General features: G+C 38.6%; 1 protein-coding gene across 1 annotated transcript in view; it reads right to left on the bottom strand.

The window, feature by feature from the left end:
* Positions 1 to 27,279, bottom strand: part of LOC114621387 (solute carrier family 22 member 22-like) — a 197,813-nt gene that overhangs the window by 51,250 nt on the left and 119,284 nt on the right. The window lies entirely within an intron of this gene.

Below are 27,279 nucleotides of genomic sequence, written 5' to 3' on the forward strand. Positions count from 1 at the left end.
TTGCTCTAAACAGACAGATAGGAAATCTCTTTAGAAAAAGGAATGAAATTCTTAAATTCTAGGAAACATTGGGGAATAGAAACAAGTAAGAGATCAGAAACCTATGCATAAAGAAAATAAAATTTAAAAAGTAATAATAAAAGTTGACTTTTAAAAAGATAAATATACTTGAAAAACATGTTGGTGTATTGACTGTGAAAAAGAGTAGGCCCTTCCTGTTAGAGGGAATGGCATTAATAAGATAGTGTTTGGCCTTGCCCCTATGTGTAGTGCTAACTGCTGAGATCTGTAGCATGACATACAGAGCTATAGCTAATGACATATATTTTAAATTTCTGAGCTGACTTAAATGTGTCAACGAGGATTGCTCATATCTATATAATACCTGTACTAAAAAGGAAATTCATTATGCACTGGCTCCAGCTAACCTGCCCAATTAAACACCCACCAATATAGTTTTATTTAATTAGATGTATTATTAAATAAATGCTGTGAAACTACAAAGTTATTCACTCTGACCGAATCAGGTCTTACTCTAGTATGTTGACTCCTGCAGAAGACTCTCTGAAACTTTAGTCTGTGATCTAGCTATTGCTTGCCCTGTTTCACCTGACCATGAATACAGTAAACCATTCCTCCTGTTCTCATCTGAAAGTGGAAGAAATGCAAAGTTCATTGTATGACTCAGATGAGCAATTACAAAACAGAGTTGTGCTACATTCCTCTAACTCAAGAATTTAGGAGTCTTCATCAAAAGGAAAACAAGGTCATTGCCCTGGGGAGCAACAAACCAGGGCCAAGGCTACCTGAGTCAATATCAGCTTGTCTTAGAAACATCTCTATAAAAGGAAGAAGAAGCCACTATCTCGGGAATTAATATATCATCCAAGAAAGAAATCACTCCACGTATAAGTAAAACATTAATTAGAAGATAATCTCTTCAATGACAACATGGATTCAGCTGTAGCTATGCTCAAAAGAGTCACCTAAAAACAGATTTTTAGATTCCACATATGCTGTCCTCCATAAGTTTCTTTCTGAATCAGTCCCAGGTTATTTTGAACAATTTAAATATGGACTGGAGATTGCAAGTCCTACTTAAGACAGCTATGAGACTTTATTAAGTGCATCAGAATCCTGAAATAGCAGGCCATTTTCCTTTTCCCCCCTTTTTTCTTCTTTTAAATTATTTATTTTGTCATAGTTACCAAAAAGGTGACTGACAGACCATGTTAAGGACCCAACCAACCAACCAGCCTACAGCAGTTCTCAATAAATGCTGATAAACACACATTTTTTAAATGACTTCAACTTAGAAACTATTCTAAAGATTTCTACCAAATGCAAATATGGTACAAAATGCAGATATCAATTTTAGCCATTTCGTCCCTGTTTCAATTATGACCATTTCAACATTCCCCAGAAAGACAACTAGAATAACCACCTCTAGACCCCCAAGTACAGAGAACTAGAGCGATGACCCTTCATTACTCCTTCGAAGAAGAATATGGGTGTTGAGATATCTTCGAAGAAGGGAGAAGGTTAGGGAAGATGGTGGAGTTTGTTGGCCTTAAGAAAGCCACACCAACGATTGTTTTAGTCTCTGATGTCTGTGTCCTGACTTTATCCAGCTGAAAGTCCAAGAGATCAGGAGTTCAAAGCAGGTCAGTTCAGCATGTCCAACGAGGAGACTCACTGAGGCTGTATATTCTGTAATATTCAAATCTCAAAACAAAGTTTTAGTATCATCAAGATATCATTTTTGTTTGATTCTCTGGAATCTAGTCCTCTGGGAATCTCCCTTTTTCATATCTGATCCATATAACTCTGGAAGGTATATAGACACTAATCACCTTATCTAAAAACACAAAGACCTCTCCCAAATCAGCATATCCTTGGGCCAGCAATCAGAAAAAAACTTTATTTTGACCTTTCTCCCAGAGGAATAACCACAGAACTCAAAATCGCAACTATTTTGAAAATTAAAACAATCTAAAACAAATGAAGTAAACTAAAATACTGTATGTGCCTATTCTTAGGCCTTTTCTATTTTACCATGCCAGGAAATTAACCCAAAACTCCTGTGGAGTCTACATTCAAAGAATATGAGTTATCCTGCAGGACTTTAAATCTTCCCTAAAACAATTGTTTTCATACAGTCTCCATGCTATCCTAACAAACCTTTTGCTTATTGTAAAAACCTATTCTCAGACATTTTTCCTAATCTGTCACGTCAGGATAAGCAACCTAAAATTCCTGTGGAGCCCACATTCAAATGATATGAGCTAGTTATCCTGTACACCTTATTATACCGTCTTTAAAACAATCGAGTCACACTTCTATCTATGCCTGCTTATTAATCAGGGAGCTTGTCAAACCAGGATTTTAACTCAAAATTCCCGGGGAGCCCACATTAGAAAGAATATGAGTATTCTGTAAGACTTATTAGAGCAATATATCTTTATACCCTCTTTAAAGCATTTAATTCAAACTTTCACTAATATTTGCCTATAGGAAGCATGTAGATTTTACTTGTTAAGCTCTCTGTCTAGAACAGCCATCCTCACACATAAGCTGTTTTTACATTTTGCATTTTCTTTGACTGTTGTGTCAATGTTTTCTATGGTATCTTCTTCATCTGAGAGTCTCTCTTCTATGCCTTCTATTCTGTTGGTGATGTTTGCATCTATGACTCCTGCTTTCTTTCTTAGGTTTTCTATCTCCAGTGTTGTCTCCCTTTGAGATTTCTTTATTGTTTCTAGTTCCATTTTTAGATCCTGGATGGATTTGTTCAATTCCTTCACTTGTTTGCTTATGTTTTCCTGTAATTCTGTAAGGGATTTTTGTGTTTTTTCTCTTTAAAGGCTTCTACTTGTTTATCTGTGTTCTCCTGTATTTCTTTAAGGAAGTTATTTATGTGCTTCTTGAAGTCCTCTATCATCATCATGAAATGAGATTTTTAAATCAGAATCTTGCTTTTCTGGTGTGTTGGGGTATTCAGGGCTCGCTGTGGTAGGAGAAGTGGGTTCTGATGATGCCAAGTAGCCTTGGTTTCAGTTGCTTATGTTCTTACCCTTACCTCTCACCATCTGGTTATCTCTGGTGTTAGTTGGTCTTGCTGTCTCTTTGTCCCTCATACAAGCCTGTATATCAGTATTCCTGGGAGACCAGTTCTCTCCAGGAAGAATTTGGGTATGGAGAGCTGTGACACAGGGTCAGCTCCAGGGTGCAAATGGAAACTGGAAGGATTCTGTCCCTGTCTGTTCCTTGGTTCCTTTGTCCTGATGGTTCTGGGAGGGTCCCTCTTGGGCCGGGAATTTGAGCAGAAGTGGTGGTCTTACCTGTACTCACAAGTGTGTTAGCACTCCTGGGAGATCAGCTCTCTCCTGGTGATATGGAGTGCTGTGGCACAGGACCAGCTCCTAGAGCAGACGGAAACTGGAAGGAGCAGATCGTTTTGCAATGATGGGTTCCATGTCTGGAGTTCTATGCTTGCTGTGGTCCCTTCACAGCACCCACCAGTGTCACTCAGAACGTACAACACAGTAACCCTCATGCCCACTGAGTTGCAGAAAGGAACTTGAAAATAACTTCTTGTGTTACATTTTTATTATACTTACAACGTATGACCATATTTTAACAAACTCCTTCTGAAGAAAAATTTATAGTGATTTTCATTTCCTAAGATGATGGGGTAGAACACAGTGTACTGGGCTAGACTGTCATATGGGTCTAAGAAGAGAAAACCTGACCATGAATAGATGTAAGTTCTAGTCTAACAAGGAAGCAACATATTTAATAATTTATTTCTAAATATCATTCCAACATTATTCAATACATTTTCAGATATGTACCAATTTCATATGTTGAATGAAATTCAACCTTCCCCTTCTTGCCTTTTCTCTTATCCCATGATACCCTTTAGGTGTACAGAGGAACAAGTAGAAAAAAAAGAAAGAGAACACAATTTCCTTCTTTACCAAATAAATCTAATTGATTTTTTCAATTTAAGTGCAATATATTTGGATGAAGCAAAATATGTATTTTTGGTAACCAAAATGTTTGGTGCCATTTAAATCAGTTACTGAATTTTTTTGAGTTGCAGTCTATACAGAGGTACTATCAAGAAGGCCCACTCATCTATCACCTCTGTTTTTTAAGTGGTGTGCCATGAATCTTTTCTCAATAATAATATGCTTACAGTTTTCAGGGCATTTTGTCTTCACTTTCCTATTTTAATCACACAAATCCATAAAGTTGGTAGTGGGTAATTTTACCTCCTTCTACAAAAAAAAAAAAAAAAGAGCTGAGATTTTCAAGGAGATGAAGCATTTTGCTCTGAAACAGAGGTAGTACTGGAACTAGATTATAAATTGTCATTTTCCACTCTAGTGATCTCTGCTTTAGGAAGATATTTTTTAATTTGTATTCAATTTATATCTTGATTGCTTCCCCCCCAGACTCCCCTCACACACAGTCCCTTGCACCATTCCCCTCTGCTTCTACACTGAGAGGATGAGGCTCCACCTGGGTATCCCCCTACTCTGTCACACCAAAGTCTCTGCAGGGCTAGGCAAATCCTCTCCCACTGAGGCCAGACAAAGCATCCCAAATAGGGGAACATATCCCAGACAGACAACCACTTTATGTATAGCCTCACTCTAGTTGTTAGGGGACTAACATGAAGACCAAGCTGCACATCTGCTATTTGTGTGTGAGGAGGCCTAGATCCAGCCTGTGTAAGTTCCTTGGTTGGTGATTCAGTCTCAAGAGGCCTCAAGAGTCCAAGATAATTGATCCTGTTGGTCTTCTTGTGTAGTTCCTATCTATTTTGGGGTCTGTAATTCTTCTGCCAAAAGAAGATTCTGCCAAATCTTTCGTAAGAGTCCCTTTGCACTGTCCAATATTTGGCTGTGGGTCTCTGCAATATGTTTCAGTCAGCTGATGTCCTCTCAGAGGACAGTCATGCTAGGCTTCTGTGTGCAAGCATTACAGGGTATCATCAATAGTGTCAGGGATTGGTGCTTGCCCATGGAATGTGTCTCAGGTTGGGCCATTTATTGGTTGGCCATTCCCTCAGTCTCTGCTCCATCTCGCATCCCTGCATTTCTTGTAGATAGAATAAATTTGGGGTCAGAAATTTTGTGGATGGGTTAGTGTCCCTATTACAATACTGGATTTCCTGTCAGGCTACAGGAGGTAGCCTCTTCATATTCCATATCTATACTGCTGTAAGTCTCAGCTCAGATCACCCCATTTATTCCTGTGAGCCTTCCCCATACAAGGTCTCTGGCAAGCCTTCAAGATGCCACCCTCCCCAAATGCCCACCAACAGCAGATTTTCATTCATTCTTCCGGCCCTCTGACCCTCTCTCCTGTCTCTCTCAATATCTGATCCAGAAACCCCTATTGCCCTCCCCATCACTTCTCCCACCCAGTTTCATCCTTTCATGTGTCTTCTATTGCAATTCTATTCTCTCTTCTAAGTGAGATTCAAACATCCTCATTTGGACCTTCCTTCTTGTTTAGCTTCCCTGGGTCTGTGGAGTGTAGTCTAGGTGTCTTGAACTTTATGTCTAATATTCACTTATAAGTGAGTACATACTGTGGATGTCTTTTTGTGTCTGGATTATCTCACTTAGGATAATATTCTCAAGTTCCATTCATTTGCCTGTAAAAGTCATAATGTCTGTGTTTCTTTTTTTTTCTATCTATTTAAGATTTATTTCCTGTTTTATGGTTTTGTCTTTTTTGTCAAAAATCAAGTGTCCATAAGTATATGGGTTTATTTCCGCATCTTCAATTCAATTCCATTAATTAACCTGTATGTTTTTGTATCAATACCATGCATTTTTTTATTACTATTGTTCTATAGTACAGCTTGAAGACAAAGATGGTGATACCTCCAGAAGTTCTTTTATTGTTCACAATTGTTTGATCTATTCTGGGTCTTTTATTCCATGTGAAGTTGACAATTGTTCTTTCAAGGTCTGAAAAGAATTGTGTTAGAATTTTTATGGCAATTTCATTGAATCTGTAGATTGCTTTTTATAAGATGGTCGTTTTCACTATGCTAGCCCTACTGATCCATGAGCATGAGAGAATTGTCTATCTTCTGATATCTTCCTCAATTTATTTCTTCAGTGATTTGAAGTTCTTGTCATATAGGTCTCTTACTTGGTTGATTAGAGTTACACCAAGATTTTGTTTTTTATATTATGGCTATTGTAAAGATGGCTATTGTGTTAGGGCAATATGGCTATTATGCTAGGGCAACACAATATGGCTATTGTGTTAGGACAAACACTTGAAGTTGAATTCAGCTTGCTAAACATTTCTTAACTTGACTTTAGCCCTTCCTTCCCAGGGACTTCATTATTTAAAGAATTTGATAGAATCAACATTTTGTGTTTTGATCTTTGGGCTAATATGAGATAAATCTAGTTGATCTTTAATATTTTGAACACTACAGAAAAAGTACTGATAGCTGGTATAATTCTGTTAGTTAATGAGTTTGACAGTTTAAAATTTTCTATGTGTATTGGTATTCTGCTGCCTTGTGTGCCTGTGTACCAAGTACCTACAGTGTCCATTGGGGCTTCCCTGTGACTGGAGTTAACAGACAGCTGTGAGACACCATGTCAGTGCTGAAAATTGATCTTGGATATTTTGGAAGAGCAGCCAGTGCTCTTCCCCATCCCCACTTTTTAATTAATATCTTTTTTAACTTTGACAGTTGTAAACTCATCACTTTTCAGCCTTTTTATGATTACTTGTTTAACTATGCAGTTTTATGAGTTTTTTTAAATGGGTTTGCATGCCAAACAGGTTATAACATAATTCCTTACTTGACATTTTCTATACATGTTTGTATAAGAAATTTGGAAGCACACACAGCTTATGAATAGCATTGTATACCCCCTCCCCTTTTTCCCTCCAGAAATAAAGGATGAAATACAAGAAGTACAAATATTTAACATTCAGGAGAGAACACCAGGTTGATACCAATCACATTTCCTGTCTGGACCTTCATGCTGTAAATCATGGTTATATGAAAAATGATAGTTGCAGTGTCTTGATCTATGAGAATCTGAAAATTCTGCTTTGTAATTTGTGGCCAGCTGCTTGAATTTTAGTATTTAAAAAGCCAAAGCTCTTGTGGGTGGTGCAGTATAGTGGTTACATGTAGGATACATAGTAGGCTTCTATTCCCACTGGCTTGTCACTTCAATTATAACATTGGCAAGTTTTCTAATATTTTATCTCAAATAGTAATAAATAGTATAAGACTCAAAGGGTAATTATTCTATACTACCTAGAAACTTCTGACCTAGAGAGGTGGTTGGGGTTTAAGAGTGCTGGTTGCTTCTCTAGAGGAGTAGAAGTACCCATGTGGAGGCTCACAACCTTCTGTAGCTAGCTCTAGTTCCAGGGGATTTGATGATTTCATCTGGTTCGTGTATGCCCTGCATGCATGGTATGCAGACATGTGGGCAAAACACATATAAAGTTAAATAAGTCCTGTGTCTGCCAAGTGGCCTACTCATTAGTGCCATTACCATTGGTTCCCAAAGCTCAATTGAGTTCTAAAATTAGGCACAGTATGGAATGAGAATATATTGTAACTGAGTATAACATTTTTTCCAGCAGACTACTCTTGGTTTGGCACTAACCAAGATTTCATAAGGCAATGGTCTTTTCTGCTTCATCTGCTGGATCCCTATCATTATCAGAGTGTTTTGTCTTTTAAATGCTTCTTTTTGTGGTAGAAAATAAACTTTGATCCTCCCACTGTTGAGCCTATGTAATATTTTATCCATCATATACAAAACTGACTTGTCTTCTCAGGGCTTTGTGAGGATAAACAGGGTATCTGTCCACAGTAGTGTTTTCTAAACTATGCCATGTCAAACAATTTCAAACCAACAGATGTTATAGGGTGAAGTGTTCAAAGCATGTCCAATAGCTGTAGAGAACTTTTTGATTATACTAGTATTCTACAGTGGTTGATCTTGGGAGTTATTAGAACATTAATGTTTCATTGTATATGATTTGTTGTTTTAATTAATAAAAGTTTTAAAATTAAAAAAAAGAAGTTTGTTTCCATAATTTCTTTCTCAGCATATTTATAGTTTGTATAAAAGAGGGATACTGATTTTTTTGTAGTTAATGTTGTATTCAGCCAGTTGATGAAGGTGTTTATTAGCTGTAGGAGTTCTTTGGTAGAATTTTGGGGATTGCTTATGTATGATATCATATCACCCACAAATAGCAATACTTTGACTTCTTCCCTTCCAATTTGTATCCAGTTAATCTCCTTTAGTTGTCTTATTGCTCTAGTTAAAGCTTCAAGTACTATATTAAATAGATAGTGAAAAGGTGGGCAGCCTTGCCTTGTCCTCAATTTTAGTAGAATTGCTTTAAGCTTCTCTCCATTTAATTTGATGTTGGCTACTGGCTTGCTATATATTGCTTTAATTATGTTTAGGTATGCAACTTGTATCCCTGATCTTTCATGGACTTTTAACATAAAGGGTATTGGATTTTGTCAAAGACTTTTTCAGCATCTAATGATACAATCATGGGATTTATTTTCTTTCAGTTTTTTTTATATAGTGGATTATGCTGATGGATTTTCATATACTAAACCATCCCTGCATCCCTAGAATGAAGCATACTTGATCATGGTGGATATTTTTGATGCATTCCTGGATTTGAGTTATAAATATTTTATTGAGTATTTTGGCATCAATGTTCATAAGAGAAATTCTTCTAAAACTCTTTCTTTGTTGAGTCTTTGTGTGGTTTAGGTATCAGGGTGACTGTACCCTCAAATAATGACTTTGGCAGTGTTATTTCTGTTTCTATTTTATGGAATAGTTTGGGGAGTATTGGTATTATCTCTTCTTTGAAGGTCTGGTGGAAATCTGCACCAAAACCGTCTGGCCCTGTGGGGTAGAATCTTAATGACTGCTTCTATATCTTTAGGGATTATAGAGCTTTTTAAATAGTTTATCTGATCTTGATTTAACTTTGGTAAGTGATATCTGTCTAGAAAATTGTCCATTTTTCTGAGATTCTCCGATTTTGTGGAGTACGGGCTTTTGAAGTAAGACCTAATAATTCTTTGAATTTCATCAGAGTCCATTGTTTTGTCTAACTTTTCATTCCTGACTTTGTTTATATGGATAATTTCTCTGTCTTTGGTTAATTTGGCTAAGGATTTGTCCATCTTGTTGATTTTTCTCAAAGAACTAGCTCTCAATTTTGCTGATTCTTTGTACTGTTTTCTGTGTTTCTGATTGACTTCAAACTTGATTTGGATTATTTCCTGCCTTCTGCTCCTCTTTAGTGTGCTTGTTTCTTTTTTCTACAGCTTTCAGGTGTACTTTTAAATTGCTGGTATGAGATATTTCTAATTTCTTTATGGAGGCAATTGGTGCTATGAACTTTCCTCGTAGCACTGCTTTCATTGTGTCCCATAAATTTGGGTATGCTGCACCTTCATTTTCATTGAATTCTAGAAAGTCTTTAATTTATCTTTTATTTCTTCTCTGATCTAGAGATCATTGAGTAGAGAGTTGTTCTACTTCCATGAGTGTGTAGGCTTTGTGTTGTGTATAGGTTGTTGTTGAGTCCAGCTTTAATCCATGGTGATCTGAAAAGATACAAGACATTATTTCAATTCTCTTGTATTTCTTGAGGCTTGCTTTGTGACTGACAATATTATCAGTTTTGGAGAGGGATGTATGAGGTGCCGAGAAGAAGATATATTCTTTTGTGTTTGAGTTGAATATTCTACAGTTGTCGATTTCATTCATAATTTCTGTTAGTTTCATTATTTCTCTATTTAGTTTTGTCTGGATGACCTATCAAGATGAAAGTGAGCTGTTGATGTCTTCCACTATTAATGTGTGGGGTTTGATGTATGATTTGTGCTTTAGTAATGTTTCTTTCACAAATGTGGGTGCCCTTGTGTTTGGAACATAGATGTTCAGAATTGAGATATCATCTTGTTAAAGATTTTTTTCCTCTGATGAGGATAAAACATCCTTCCCTGTATCCTTTGATTAATTTTGGTTGAAAGTCTATATTAAATTTGTTTGAAAGTATTAGAATGTCTACTTCAACTTGCTTCTTGGAATCATTTGCTTGGAAAACTCTATTCTAGCCCTTTACTCTGTCTGTGTTAATGACTATCTTTATTGCTTAGGTGTGTTTCTTGTATACAGCATAATGATGAATCCTGTTTTTTGCAACCATTCTGTTAGCCCATGTCTTTTAATTGGAGAAATGATTTATTGGGGAATCTCTCAACATTAATATTGAGAGTTATTAATGACCAGTGTTTGCTATTCCCTGTTATTTTGATTTTGGTAGTATTAGTGTCTGTGTGTTAGTGCATGCTTCCCTTACTTTTGCTGGTATGGAATTACTTATTTCTTGTGTGTTCTTGGATGTAGTTATCCTCCTTGGGTTGAAATTTTCCTACTATTATTTCATGTTTTATATACTGTATCTGTGTATAGATATTGTTTAAATTTTGATTTGTCTTGAAATATCTTGTTTTGTCCACTGAAGATGATTGAGAGTTTTGCTGGGTGTCGTAGTCTAAGTTGGCATCTGTAGATTTTTAGAAGTTGCAAGATGTCTGTCCAGGCCCTTCTAGCTTTTAGAGGCTCTGTTGAAAAATCAAGTATAATTCTGATAGTTCTGTCTTTTTATTTACCTGCCCATTTTCCCTTGCTGCTTTTAATATTCTTTCTTTGTTCTGTAGACTTTCTGTTTTGATTATTATATGATAGGATGGTTTTCTTTTCTGGCCCAGTCTAACTGGTGTTGTATTAGCTTCTTGTGTGCTTATAGGCATCTCTTTCATTATGTTGAGAAAATTTTCTTCTATGATTATATTAAAAGTATTTTCTGGGCTTTGGAGCTGGGATTCTTCACTTTCTTCTATTCCTATTATTATTAGGTTAGGTCTTTTCATTGTATCCCAGATTCACTAAATGTTTTGTGTCTAGAATTTTTTATATTTAACATTTTCTTTGACTGATGTATCAATTTCTTTCTTCTTTTTGTGATCAAATAATTTTTATTTATTCATTTACAATCCAACAGTTGTCTCCCCTCCCAGTCCTCCCTCCTACATTTCTCCATCCCATTCCTCCTCCACCCTGTCTCCAAGAGGATGCTCCCTCATCACTAAGCCTCCTCACTCTCTGGGACCTCTAGTCTCAAGGATTCAGCGCGTTTTCTCCCACTGAGGCCAGACCAGGCAATCCTCTGCTATATATGTGTCCAGAGCCTTGAACCAGCTTGTGTGTGCTGTTTGGTTGGTGGCTCAATGTCCGGGAACTCCCAGAAGTCTAGGTTAGTTGAAACTGCTGGTCTTTCTCTGGGGTTATCCCCCTCTTCTGCTTCTTCCATCCTTCCCTTAATTTAACCATAGGAGTCCCTTACTTCAGTCCAATGGTTGGATGTAAGTATCTGCATCTGTCTTAGTCAGCTGCTGGTTAGGCCACTCAGAGAACAACCATGCTACACCCCTGTCTGTAAACACATCATAACATCAGTAATAGAGTCAGGCCTTGGTGCCTCCCCATGAGGTGGGTCCCCTGTTGGGCCAGTCATTGGACTGCCTTTCCTTCAGTCTCTTCTCCGTTTTTTTACACTTAATTTCTTTATTAGTTTTTCTGCACAGTTAACTTTCTATATCAAGGATTTTTATTTTGCATTTTGTAATCGCAAAGTCTCTTATCAGCCACCAGAATAAACAAAATTAGGCTCTTTGTACAGAGAAGAAAAGTAATGAACTCCATTAAAAGTTCATATTGACCAAAGAGAAGACAATCATCAATGGAAAATCACATCACATGCAGGGGGACCTGATATATGTGTGTGTGTGTGTGTGTGTGTGTGTGTGTGTGTGTGTGTGTGTGTATATATATATATATATATATATATATATATATATATATATATAATAGGCATTTATAGATATCTTAAGAACACAGCAAAAAGATGTCCAATACTTGAAGTACTATCTATAGTAAGGAATTAATTCTACCAGCTTTAAACAGTCACATTCAGTATTCATGGAAGCACATGAGTGAACAGAACCAGGGATAGGATACACTCCATTGGACTCCAGGGCAGTCTAGAAATGGCTTACAGTTACAGAAAGGGGCGGCATGTGCCACAGATACATGGATGTCGGTGTCCTCTTGTCTCAGAACACCCACACACCACCACATACATCACCCCCTCCCCCATATCCCCACATAAGTGCTCTCTCTTCTCTGCGGGGGATGACAGTGGATAAAACCAACAGCCAGGCTCAAACCATAGCTCTGGGCTGTGAGAGTTCATTTGGTGAGATGGCAGACATGGTTGTGAGCTGTAAGAGCCTTTGTTCACCTCAAGGATGGCCCATCTCCCACCCAAGGACTAGGCAATCTCCAGCCCCTCCAGCAAGCAGAGGTCATTGTATCTTTCTGTCTTGGATCTTTCTAACAAGCTCACTTCTCAAGTAATGTCTGTGACACACTGACCCAAGTTGACCAAAGTACTGTGACAAACACTTGGTTAAATCTGGGACAAGAGGGACAGACCTACAGTACCTCTCAGCTCCCAGAGGGGTAATGGTGACATTCTCAGGGGCTACACACAGCATACAAAGCAATCAACATTCTACCTCTGCCAACAAGGGTAAGAGACCAGGTGACATTACCCTCAGGGTGGCACATGGCCCCGTGGTGGCAGAGTATGGGAGTTCCTGCCCCCATGTCAGGGTTCTCCATATTCTTCAGCCTGGCTGGCCTTACATCTCCTGGCTTGCCCAGAGAGCACCAGCCCCTCTACCAAGTCAGGGAAGATGAGTGCAAACTTGGCCAACACGTAGGCTCCGGCTCTGGCTCCCACTCCAATGCCAATCACGTACTTGAACACTAAGTGCTATACTGCTCTTACACAGGACCCAAGTTCAGTTCCTAGCATCCACCCCCTATAGCTCTTATCCACTTTTAACTCCAATTCCAGGGGTTCTGATGCTCTCTACTGTCCTCTGTGGACATTTTACTCATGTACATACACAAATACATCCAAACACACATACTCATGCACGCACACGCACACTTGCTCATGCACATGCACACTCTGTGTTTCAATAAGACTTTATTTTGTATACAATGCCATTCTAATTTCATATGATTCTTAAGCTATCACAAAGGGTACACTAAGCTTTCAACTTTAACCATCTAAAACTGTGTGAAATAGCCTCATTTTATAGGCCAAAAAGGGAATAGCTCTGAGGTGGCTTATGGACCACAGTATATCAACACCTGCTCTATTAATGACACACAGAAGGCCATTAGCTACTCTTTATTGCCTGTTTGAGGGAAAATCAAAGCTGCCTTCTTTGGTAGGACTCCTGAGTGTAGTCTGAACTGGAGACTGTTGCAAAAGAAGCAGTTTACATGAATAGAATCACTTTGTCTTTGACTGGCAAAGCTATTTTGTGCTCAGGCATGTTCTTTGTATTAAATTTACCAGTTACCTAAGCACTGGTTCATTACCTTCCCAATCTGAATCTTTAGCTGTGAGGATTTAGCAGTTTGAAAATTGCTGTTGGCAAGAAAGATGGAGAATTCAGTCACTAATTCCAAATGCTTCAGAAAAACAAATGTCTATACATATACAACCAACAAATCACTTTTTAAAAATAAATATATTTGGAGACAAAATGAGATTCATGATGCTGAAAGCTTTCTAAGTCTGGGCATATGTTGAGTTTCAGGGACTTGAAAGAAGATTAAAACAGTTTCTTAAAGGTCTGAAGATCTAGCATAGGCATATAGCCTGAGGAACCTAGCACCTGGGTGTTTTCCAGTCAAACCATGATAATTTCAGGTTTATCAATTATGGCAGAACTCTTTAATTTTAATTTTATTTTACATGGATATTTTTAGTATTATCTGAGCATATAATGAAATTATAACATTTCTCTTTTTCCTTCCCTCCTTAACCCCCCGATTGTTCTCCTTTTTGCTCTTCTTCAGATTCATGGCCTCTTTTCACTAATTATTGTATGTATGTAAGTAAATTTTATATGTATATATTCTTAAATATAACCCATTCTGTCCCATCCATGTAAAACTACTTGGGATGTTCTTCCTTGGGAAATGCCCTCTTCCACTCTCAGCTTTCCTAAGTTGCTCGTAGTTCTTTGTGTAGGACTGAGGGCTTTTGGGCTTTTGCCCATCCACTTTGGCATGTCCATTAGTTTTACCCTTATTCAGCTCATGTTTGGACAGTTACGTTGGTGAGAGTTCTTATGGGTATAGTTTTTGATAGACCAAGGAACAAAAACGCCAATGCCACACATGAAAAGCACTCTTTTAAGCTGTTAGCAAGAACTGCCCAAAAGGGGTATGCTAGAGGGATGAAGCAGGAGTTGGGGTGTGTGTGTGGGAGCACACACTTAGAGGCAAAGGGGAGATTGGGTGGAGGCTTTGTGTAGGGAAGATGGGGAAGTGGGATAACATCTGAAATGTAAACAAAAAAATGATTAATAAATAAAAAAAGAGAGAAAGAGACCCCAAAACATATAGCCTATTCCAGTTACCCTGGGTTGTACCACAGACAGAAGATAAGTTCATATTGCTGAAGACATTATACAATTCAGAAACAGTTTCCAGAAACTCTTGAACTGGAACTAAACATAATGTTCCCTTCCCAAGGACTAGCATTTATGGTAACAGAAGGCACCCTCCAAACTTCCAAAGGAAAGGGACAACTAACAGTTCTACTCAAGTATGAGGCCTTTAAACCACATCAAGGACCAGCATGGCATAAATAACCCTACAGATACAGTAGTAGCACACATACCTTGACAGTAACCAACAACTCTCTAATTGGATATGACAGGTTCAACAAGAAGGTGATGACGACTGATACTGAAACCTAATTAAATATTCAGCTCCAGTGAAGTCATGGTTATTCGAAGAGAATCTACAAACACTCATGACCTAACCAGCATATCCCTAACAATAATCTCAGCATTTTCCTTTTACCCATAGAAAAGAGTAGCTGTCATTGCTCGTCAAGGAAACATTCCCTCTAAACAGATGGTGATCATACAGAAAACCCATCTCCAATAAAATGCAGAGTTCTGGACCACAGTCTCAAAGGATACATCTACAAAACATTCCTACACTTAAATCTCATGTAACATTTTGGAAGATAGCAGAACGATTATAATAGTAGGGGATCATGGAGTTTGCTGTGAGATTGTGTCTAACTTCTAGTTGAATCTTCACTTGCTAAATAAAACTGTACATCAAGGAGAGCCTAAACTTGCTACTTCCTTTAAACTCATGGTGATAGACTCAAACTTAAACTTCTAGTCTAGTCTAGTCTAGTTTAGTCTAGTCTGGACCAATATGTAATAAGGAGGGCTGCCTACTGCTTTTCCCCCCCGAGAAAGAAGAACATGGCTATTACTAGCCCTACATACCTCTACTATCTACCCAACATAGACTTTCTTGACATCTCTTGTGCTAGTATTGAATCAACAATGACAAATACTGCATTTGTATTACTAATATACAGTTAGATCATTTTCTCACATCTATTTAACAAATGTTTATATAAGTAATTTTATTTAATAAATAAAATAATTAGTTCTCAACAAAAGGCATTTTACTGCTCAAAAGTTTCAATATTTCACAAGGATTTGTGTCAGGATTGGTGTGGTTCCCATTTCTGAGGAATTCTTATACTTGCACATTGCTAACAGCCACTGAACAATCTCTTTGTCACAGAATCCATTTCCTTGTAAAATAAGTGCTAATATGATTTCCATTTTATGTAAAGACAACACATACTAAGAAGAAAAGTTAATCAGTCACTAAGAATAAAAGTAAATCTGTCAGGATTACATAAAAGAGATTAAACTAGGACACAAATCCACTTCTGTTTGACTCAAAACTCTAGGCATGTAGCCATTGTATAAATCCTATAAATGCACGAGCCTTTTAATGTTTCCTCTGGGGCAATGGATGAGAGGATGGTTGTCTATAATAAGAAATGCCTTCTAAATCATGTACTTTTACGCCCATAGACTTCAGGAAATTTCTAGGAGGAATGAATGTTTCTCAGAAGTATACACAAATCCCAAATCCAGAAGTAAAAAGCTATTCGCCTGGCCTTCCAGAACCTATTTCCCTGGAAGACACCCTTTCATTTTGATGTCACTGGATTATCCAATCCATGAGCTCCATCATCAGTTTCAGTCTTGTGCTGACATTCCAGGACTTTTTAAATAAGCCTGCACCACCCTTTCATATTAGAATCATGACTTTGGGTGATAGAATGTGAGACGAAAAAGAGTGATTTATCTTGCATTTATACAAGAGTTTGATTGAGCTAAGAAGAAACAAAATTGCAAAGTGCAGTCTAGCCAAGCATGTACATTTCAGTGAAAGCAAGAACTACTATGGTTCTTATACTCTTTCTTCCTTCTCTTCTGTGGGGTTTTCTGAGCTCTGAGGGGAGGGAGATGACGAGGATATCCTATTTAGGTCTGACTGTTTCAGGGTCTCTCACTCTCTGTATAATGTTCAGCAAGCTACCTGTTTTGCCTTCCATGCCTTTCACACCATAATGGAACATAGGAACTGTAAACCCCTCCTCCTTTAACTTGTTAGATATTCTCTGCATAGAGCATAAAGCTAACTAATACATTAGCAATGTTTGGTACCAGTTGCTATAAACTCAAGTTCTTCAGGAACCCAAAAGGTGAGTAAAATGTATGAGCAGCTTGTAGAGAATACTAAACATGTTATGTTATTATTATATATTATGTTCTGCTAGTCTAGAAATGTACTATCAATGTTTGTTCCTAGCCAAAAAAAAAAATGGTGGTTCCAGAAAACTGAAAATGTTGAAATCATTTTTGATATGTTGATTAGAAAATTGTATTTGTAGCTTACAAAATACTTTCATTGGAATTCTGCATCATTTTTACAGTACAGAAACAGAGACTATCTGAAAACGTATGGGGCATGTGGAGTGAGCAAAAGCCTACAGTGGTTGATTACATGTGATTACATGAGGACTAGGGAGGATGTTGTACGAATACTTCAAACATAGACATATAGTGATATCATAGCATGTATGAGAGCACACTTTCAGGAGCTTCTAGTTACACACAACACTGAGGAAGGGAGATGGAGAAATGTGTAACCTACTTTGAGAGCTATGTCGGGGCATCTCCATACAGTTAGGGAGGAAGAATCAAAATGGGATAGAAGGGTTGGTTGGAGAGACCAGGAAGTACCTATGTAAATGAAAGGAAGATTGAGGCAAGAAAGAGAGAGAGAGAGAGAGAGAGAGAGAGAGAGAGAGAGAGAGAGAGAGTTTGAAGAGAAAAGTAAATGGAAATTGACCCATAGCAGTAAATTAATCTAATTTCTTACACATAGTATAATTGGATTAAAAACTGAACTATCAAAACTGCCGTTAGACTGTCCTGGTAGCTCATGAGTTCAAATAGTCTACATGTCTCTTGTTTAAAAAAATAACAGCAGCTTCTACATCTTCAAGTTCATTGCTTTATCTAGCTCTGTGACTTGAACTGTGGGATAAGAACAATTATACAAAAACACAAACAAGTTTAAAAACTAACTTTGTCAGTCAATTAAATCAATTTCATAGCATCCTACAACCATTATGCAAGAAAGATTATTGAATAGATGGATCTGTATATAGTCTCTCAGATTGGTAGATCACATAAAGATATCAGTGCTATTGATAATATTGTAATTATTTTTAAAGCAATAATGGTAAAAAAAACTAACAATAGATATGCAAGGAAAACATGAAAATATTTCTCTTCTAGAAAGGAGATTCTGAAGCAATTAATTAGTGTGATTTTTTTACTCTAAGAATCTAAGATAATACTAAACTTGTATTAACAAGCACTAATTCACAGTGTCTGTGACCAGAGCAAGTAGTCTCTAGTCTTCTAAGTTAAAGTAATGAAGTTATGCAGGAAGCAGGAAGGTACACAGACCACATATTAGAAATTGTAATAAATCACTATATGGAGAGTAGTTACAGATCTGCATAGAGATCTTTCTTGGCTGCGCCAAATGAGTTCTCTATGTTTTTGGATGTCTAGGCCTTGGAAGCAGAGCCTAAAGAAAAGGTGTATGTCTCAAATACTTATCAAGAAAGTACTCGAAGGAGAATTAGTTGAATTAATCAACTAAGCAGGGAAAACAGAAGAAACCAAGGAGATTGTCAGGAAAGGATGAAATTTAAGGCCACTTTGTAACAATGTCCATTGGACTGATCTGATCCTGTCCAATGGTACTATTCTCTTATTGGCCTTTTCAAGTAGGATGGTAAGGTATTTACACAAGAAGTAACTTTGAGAAAATGAAAGATTTTTTTTTTATCTCATGCATGATTAAGTCAATGTGCTAATAGAACCAGGATATCAGAGTTTATCTGGAGGGAACATAACATTCCTCCTTCAAAGAACTTCCTCATCCAACCTCTGTTTACAATGGTCCAGAAATGGAAATAGTTCAACAACTGAAATGTGGTATATAAACAGAAGGAAATATTAGTTAACTATAAAAACAAATGAAATTATGAAATTTTCTGATATGTTGATAAAACTGGAAATATTCATTATGGCTGGGTTAAAAACCCAGATTCAGAAAGCCAATTCTCTCTCTCTCTCTCTCTCTCTCTCTCTCTCTCTCTCTCTCATATATATATATATATATATATATATATATATATATATTCCTTTATATATTACCTTTGAATTGTTACATTTGTCTGTTTAAATTGGAGTATTTATACATGTCAGAAAATTAGTAATGGGATGTTGGGGGAAAGAATTCAAAGGACAGAGGATAGAAGAAAAGTGGTATAAAGTAGAGAAAATGAATAATGGAACAAGAAGGATTAAATGGGGTGTGGGATGGGACATCAAGATAGAAGAAGGCTTTGTGAAACAGCAAACACTAAAGTCTTTGGGAAAAACTATATAGAAACTTACTGGTATAGAGATTCATAAATTAAGTTACCCTACAGTGGGATAATGTTTCTTTAAGATACCATGTGCTATCAAACAAGAAGCCCTGGGTCAGATATACTACCTCTTTTCAACTAACAGAAGAGTGAAGTTTCATGAACCCTCTTAAAAAATTATAAGCTATTGTCATTTCTCTTGGTTACATTTCAGAATCATAGTATAAGACTTTTTGGCTGAAGGCATCATATGCTTGTGTCACAGAACACGGAGAAATGGATCTGGTATCCACATGGAAACTTCATCCCTAGTGGCTACCATTTATAATGCTGTGAAAGGCTACACACACAATCAGGGTAGAAAAGTAACGAAAGGTATTACTCAAGTGTGGACTTTATAAGCTTCAAAAAGTGCCTTTCCTAGTACAACAATGGTACAAGTGTTATGTACCATTCTGGACTTATATCCTACTCTACAAAGTTAAGTCTGTGCCTAGTACCACTAAGTAAGCCAAAACCTATGGCTTTGTAGGTCATAGGCTTTAGAAGAAAATGATATTAGTAAATATACACAGTAAATAAACTGCTAAGTTCTTATATTCACACTTTTAGATTTGTGCACCTGCCAACCCTCATAAGAGAAGCATCTTTATGCAGTAGATGGTGACTAATACAGATGCCCACAACTAGTCAACACACAGAGAATAGGAGAGTGTGAAAAAGTCAACTCTAAATGAGATATTTATATCATACCATCTTTCCCTGGGGTTTATGGATAATCATAGAAGAGAAGTGGAAACATGGTAAAAGCCAGAAATAGCAGATATATGCATTGTTTGACATGACAGGGCTGTTGCACACATGTGAACTCCCAGCAGTTGGGACAGCATACAGAAGACCTGGCAGCATAAAATTTAACCATAGATTGGAAGTGGCTCATTAGGTCCTACCCCCAGCCAAGGAGCTATTACCAAGTGATGGCTACTGGGAGAAGTAGGGTCAGTTTTCTTCAGAAATGCAAACGCTGGGAGGCTACCCATACTCGAGTAGATATCCCCACACTCATGAACATACAGACAGCACTAAGGCTCAGTGAGTTAAAAAGAAGAGCACATGAAATTGAGGTAGAAAAGTGGTAAGGAGGAGGGGGAGAAGTTGAAGAAGAGAGAATGTAGGATATTTTTATCAAAATTATGCATGTATGAAGTTTGTAACAGTAAAGACTATAACAATAAAGAAAATACGACTTGTATATCAAAATATTATTTATTCTTTCAAAGAATCTTTCTGCATGCTATAACATGGGTGGATCTTTAAAATGTAATGCTAAGTGAAATAAATATCAGCATCTGGATGATACATGCTACATGAATTCCCTTACATAAGACATCTAAAGTATCCAAATGGTTAAAAAATATAAACCATGCCCATAGCCACTGGTTACTAGAACTGAAAGATGGAAGAAAAACTTTTTTCAGTAAGTATAGAAATTGAACGTTGTGAGAATGTTCTAGAGATATTTTGTACAGTAAGTTATCAATATTAAATCTACTGAACTCATGCTAACTCTGCTACCTCCCAGCCTCTTCCTAGCTATCCCAACACCTACCATTAGAGATTCTATGCTAGGGAAACCTAAAACGGACACAACAAGTTTATAGGAATCCAGGACTGCCCACTTGAAGGATGTCGAACCAGAATTGAGATCCCCCTACACCCTGAATCCATCTCCACTACCCCCTTTTCTCTGCTTCCCTTACGGAAACACAGGTGAATGTCTCCAGGAAGTCTCCACATATGGACGTTGCAGATATTGGAGCTGCAGGATGGAGATGGAGTCCACCAGCCGTGGTGGCACCATGCTCACCAACCTTAAAACTCACTTTCAGCTTTCCATCAGTGATCCCTGGAACGAACGTTGGCAAACTGGAGTCATGGGTAAACTTTACCCCAATGGCTATGCCAGATACCCAGTGGCTGACCTACATGTCTCCCGTGAACTTGTCCCTGCCCCCAAATCTGCCTTTACCCATGCTAATATTATCCAACAGGAAAACCAGTCTCAGGAGGAACTACAAGCTACCCTCTCCCGGCTACAATACATTCAATATAAAGCAGACCTCCTTCCCTTAACAACCCACCCCAATTCCTCCCAATGCTTTTTCTGTGCCTCTCTCTCCCAGCCATTATTAACAGCCGTTCCCGTTAACTTTTCCCTTTATGACCTCCATGGACCCCTGCCTGCGAGGAAAGCACAGGATGTTCCTCTCTTTGACCTACCCCCAACTCTTTGCCTTGTAGGGCCCTCCTCAAAACCCCATCTCACATGTGCTCATGACATCGACATCACCAAATCAATATGTGTTAGCCCTCCTGCCCTCCTCTGGTGCAAAGGCACTACAGGTGCCTGCATCAACCCTCATTTTCAGGGCTCCTGCACTCTCGTGATTGTTGTCCCCCAGGTTTATCTCTATGAACCAGAAGAACTCGCCTTGCAGATGGAAGGAAGCCGAAAGAAGAGAGAGATCTTCATCCCTCTGCTAATTGGACTAGGCCTTGCTATTTTGATTGGTGCTACTGGAACTGCTGGAGCAGCTCTTGTCCAAACACAGCATCTGGCTGGTGACTTTCAGGACAAGCTTGACCAGGCAATGGCCTCTACTACGGACAGCCTTGAATCCCTTAAATGCCAGATAACCTCTTTAACAGGAGTGACTCTCCAAAACCAGAGGGCCCTGGACTTGTTGACTGCTGAACATGGGGGGACTTGTGTTTTACTGGGGGAGGAGTGTTGATTCTATGTCAATGAATCTGGGCTGGTAGAACAAGATGTACAAATGCTCAAAGAGCTCCAGGGGAACCTCCAGGCATGTTATGCTCCCAACACCCCTTGGTACTCTAACCCCTTGATGGCTTAGATTCTTTCCCTCCTCGGCCCCATACTAGCCATTGGAGCTCTACTTCTCCTGGCACCTTGCCTCATTCAATTTTTAAACAACAAATGAGTAACATTACAAAAATGACCACCAATCAAGTCTTGGTTCAGTATCAAACTGTTCCCAACATAGGAGACACTTATTCTGGTGATACCTCTCCTTTATAAAAGAAAATGGAGGAGTTGTGGGGCAGTGGGCTATGAGAAAAAGCTAGAAAGCTTGGTAGAAAGATCTGAAGCTCCGGGAACCTTGGTCTGAAGAAGGCCAGTAGGACGGGAGGCCGCTTTGAACTTTCCCAAAGCCATATGGCTCTCCTAGCTTCCGCTTCCCACAGCCCCTCCCACGGAGAGGTCCATGGCCTTGATCACGTAGAAACCAAACCAAACCAATAAGAGCTACCTGCTCTCCCCCCCAAAAAACTGTATATATCCCCCCCAGAGCTCAAAAGTAAAGGCGTTGTGTGGTGTGAGACCTTTCCCGCTGTTGGAGTGCTTTTTCGTGATTCCTCGCCAGTCGCTGGCTATCCTGCGCATTTGAAAGGATGACAACACTTCTCTCTGCTCCGTGGGCAGAGCTGTAACACTTTTCCCTCTGTGGGCACTCCCAGGCTGCCCTCGGAAAGAGGGAACCGAAAGAGCTGTAACACTTGCCCGCCTTTGGAGGCTGGGGCAGAGGAGCACGTTGTGCTCCAGCTCACAGCCGCGCTCTCGCCCACTCCTGTTGGAGCCTTGCACCACTGCAGCCGCAGTTTCCCGGACAGTGTTGGAGCCGGTGCTCTGTGCCCCTCTAGCTCTCGCTGAGCCGGCAGTGTCCTCCGCCCGCGTCCTATGAAACCGCCTGCGACCCTGCACAACAAAGGTTTTTCTACATTACTTAATAAAAGCAAAGGCAGTGGTAGAGACTATCTAAATTATCTTTCAGTGCTTGCACTGAACGTTATCATCTTCATTTGAGAATTTGACACATGAGTACCATAGTTACGCCATTTCCACCCCTCCTTCTTTGAATACCATCATGCAGATTCTGGCTATGGTAGCTGGACCCCATGACTGTTGTTGCAGCTTTAGAAGGTTGCTCTGGAGCAGAGGGTCTAAAGTTTAATGTGGGGCACAAAGGTCAGCTTGGGACTTTGCATTCCAGAGTAGAGTCTGAGGCAAACAAGTCCTCCATGGCATGCACACTGCTCTCCAGACAACTATGTAAGCATCAATACTCTAAGTTCAGGTCTAAATGCTTAACTTCAAACCAAGCAATGTCCTGGATGTTAATGGTTAACAACGTAGAGCAAGATCTGTATTTCCACGAAGCTTATATTGTATTACTGAGACTCAATCAACAAATAAATGAGTACAACACATAATGAAAAGTGCAATTACGTAAAATGAAACCTCCAGGAACACAGATTTGATTCATCTCTCAACTGGACGTATTCTTCTTCAATGCTGTTTGGATCCTACAGGGGGAAAAAAAAGTAAAGTAATTGTGATTTTCCTCATTGCAAGCCAAGTTCTCTGCATGCATTAAGCCAAGTCTGCTGATGAAGATGCCAGTTAAGAATGACAAGGTAGGTGTAAGGACAAATGATTATGTGATTGTTAGGGGTTATGCTTGTTTAGTAAATTACTGGTTGTGAATTGAACATCAGTAAAAATGACTGGTTACACTTAGTAGTCAGGTAGGGTCCTAGGGTCAGGCATGGTCACTCTCTTATATGCTGTGCCTTAAGCACAATTAGAGAGCTGTTGGCTACCACTATGGAATGAATGCCACTACTACATCCTTAGGATTATCTGTTGACATGGTTTAAAAGCATCATAGCTCTGTAATACTGTTGTTTGTCTCTCTCCTCTGGCACATGCATGGTGACCTCTGGTACCACAAAAGTTAGTCCTCATAGAGGGGACTAGCAACTCTTTCACCTTAAAAACTTCATTCAGTAGAACTTAGTCCTAGAACAGTTGTCTTAACAATTTTGTTCCGAATGGACATGTTGTGAGAATGATCCCTAAATACAAATGTTTATGTGTGTGGATTAGTGCTGTTGTCCTTCTTCATCAGAGAAGATCTCCTTCCTCATACCCTGGGGGCATCAATTAACACAGATACTCACAAATCGTCACAGTATAAAGAATAAGTATACTTTGGAGTGCTGGACCCTAAACAGGACACTTATATCACTCCGTCCAAAGCTCAGGGAGACTAGTGGAAGAGAGGACAGAAAGAAAGTAGCAGCCAGAAGATGAAATTCTACAGAGCAGTGGTTTCTGGACATGGTATGATTTTCTCTCAAAAATTCACCACAACCGTGGTCACCTACAGAAGACTTATGCAGTGCTGGGACCATGGATATTCCATTGTCTGTGAAGAAGTGCTCACAAGGCTTCATCCCACCCAGAACGTTTACTGGATGCTAAGGAAGGTTGTTATTGTTTTCTTCAGTGACATAATCACTGATAATTGTCTAAACTCAAGTAAGTAATCCTCCAATCATGCTTGTAATTAAACTCAGTGGGTCACAAAGAGAAAGAAATCAGTGTAAGAGGAGCTTGGAAAGAATAGAGGTTTGGGTTCATTGGGAAAAAGAAGAGAAGGGAAAAAGGATGATGAGTGTTAAAATTACCAGAATCCATGAGTGGTGTGTGTGTGTGTGTGTGTGCATTTGACAGAAATAATCATTTTTAAGCTGTCTTAAGTTAAAGATCAAAGAAGTATAAGTCAAACAACAGCAAATTTCAAGTAGCTCACCATGAGAAATGACAGGAAAGGCAAGAGGATTAGTTATGTTGGGTTAATTCCATATCTGCATGCTGCATTCACATGTACAAATTGCACTTTCAAGTCTACAAATTTTTATTTTCCAATAAAAATATAATTAACAAATATTCCTTAGAAAAAATTAAAGACACAATATTCAGGTAAACTGTCTCATGACAGTGTTTTGAAAGCCAGTTAAACCTTGATAAAGTCTGTGTGAAGGGAATGGTACAAAAGGAGGAAGCAAAGAAGAGAAAGAAAGGGGAAGTTAAAGGGGGATGGAGGAAAAACCAGACCCAATGAGACAAATGCTACTCACTTTCTCTCTCATATGTGAATGCACATTTTAAATTATGTGTGTGTGAGCATGTGTGTGTGTGCATGAGTGTGTGCATGAGTGTGTACATATGTGTATGCATGTGTATGTGCATGTGTGTGTGCCTGTGTGTGAACATGTGTGTGTTCATATGTGTGTGCATATATGTGTATAAGTGTATGCATGTGTATGTACATGTGTGTGTGCCTGTGTGTGAACATGTGTGTGTTCATGTGTGTGTGCATATATGTGTATGAGTGTATGCATATGTCTGTGCAAGTGTGTGTGTGTGTGTGTGTGTGTGTGTGAATCATGGATAATCAGTTCTGATATAATGTTAGGTACACAGTATTCTAGACCTTAATAGATCAGTCTTCAGCAGCCATCTACAGAGCAATCCTCAAAATAAAGAAGTTTTCTGTCCATTGAGAAGTCTTTTACACTTCAACAAATAAACAAATCTCATTAAAGATGTTGGTGTATTTCTGTGGAGCCTGGAGAGACACATTTTCTCTGATGATTCTCTCTCTCTCTCTCTCTCTCTCTCTCTCTCTCTCTCTCTCTCTCTCACACACACACACACACACACACACACACACGTAATACATACACTCCTGAGATTTTAAATTTGGGCAAATAACTATTCAAAATAATGTCAAGTGATCCAAATTGTCATTGCCTAAGAGTGAAAGCAGATGTGAATTCCACTCTTCACTCTTCTATCTGAAAGGACAAGTCTCAGGCTGTGCCCACTGTCAAACAGGTCACAATCCTCTGGGACATCACTTAGTAGCATCCAAACAAACTCATTCCCAGGCTCTGATGCAGTTTCACACTGCATGGGAAGTGCTTCAGTCAAGTGTCATCACATCATGCAAATTGGATGATGAAATAATAAATACACTGTGAGTTACAGGATAAATATTAAGTAGTTCAGGCCACGAATAGGACTTGAAAGAATATGCTCCCTCTATCCTGGCTCAGTGCTTATCTGGAAGAAGGAAGGAAACCAGCTTCTAATGAGTGATTAATCCAAGAAACTGAGCTAACATTCTCAAGCAGCTCTTTTTTTGGAATAAAGATTAATAGCTCCATTTACCTATGGGTAGAAGAATATATATTAAAGCACAGTTAAGAATTATAGCAGTTTTCAAATCCACTTTTGCACCTTCCTTTAGGTGGAGTACAGATTTTTAGATGGATGTTGAAAGATCAAGAGCAGCAAAGCGATAGCACACTACCAACAAAATCTATTTTTCAAAATCGTATCTTCAGGTGTGGGACAACCTGCAAATGAATAAAATTGAGTCAAGAATTATACTGGTTATCAAAGTTGCATCATGATTCGTAGACATGTATCTATCTGTTTCTAGTTTCAAAGTCAAATGCCTCAGGTTCTTTTTCAAACGCTCCTTGAACCTTCATTTAAAGATGGTTTCTCAGATGTGATGAGGTATTTTGGTCACAGACTTTTCTCATCAGAACTCCATTAAATCCTTCCAGTCTAGAATACCAAGAGATGCTGTTTTATAGTCAGATAGTCCTGATGGCTTCCAGTATCTTGGCAGCCTCTTCTGGCAGCAAACTGTGCCTGAGGAGTTATCAGGTTAACACATGTATCTCTGAATATCTAGGTTCCTATCTCAATTCCCAAAGCAACATTCACATGATAGGATGAAAAAAGCTTTTATTGTAGCTGATGGAAACTATAGCAAAAATCCATATGGGCCAAAATGAAGAGAACAATTGATCAAGGGGTGCACAATCCCAATTGATACAGCACAAGCCCTAGAGCTAAAGCTCAGAGAGCCTGACTAATGTGGACCAGAAAGTTTATAAGAGCCAGAGAGTCAAGATATATGCCACTGTCTGGTGTCTGCTGTGGATATGGAAGCTGCACCTAGGAAATCTCAACAGTATAACTCTGTAAACAAGACTAACATGGTGACAGCACCAGCTGACATGCCAATGTGAATGGAGAAAATCTCACAGAGCCCCTTCTAGATCAAAAGCTACAGGCAATTGATGACATCTCACAGAGGGAGGATCTGTCTTTCCAAGGGACAAATCCTGTAGTGGGTTATGTAATCCCAGGCATTCAGCTTTAAATATGCAAGTAATACTCCATGAACTCAGAATAATGTGTGTGCACACGTGTGTGTGTGTGCATGTGTGTGTGTGTGTGTGTGTGTGTAGTAACAATGTTTTTAAAGAAGATGTCAT

The sequence above is a fragment of the Grammomys surdaster genome, unplaced genomic scaffold (genome assembly GCF_004785775.1).
Source record: "Grammomys surdaster isolate TR1022 unplaced genomic scaffold, NIH_TR_1.0 63, whole genome shotgun sequence".
Classification (NCBI taxonomy): Eukaryota; Metazoa; Chordata; class Mammalia; order Rodentia; family Muridae; genus Grammomys; species Grammomys surdaster.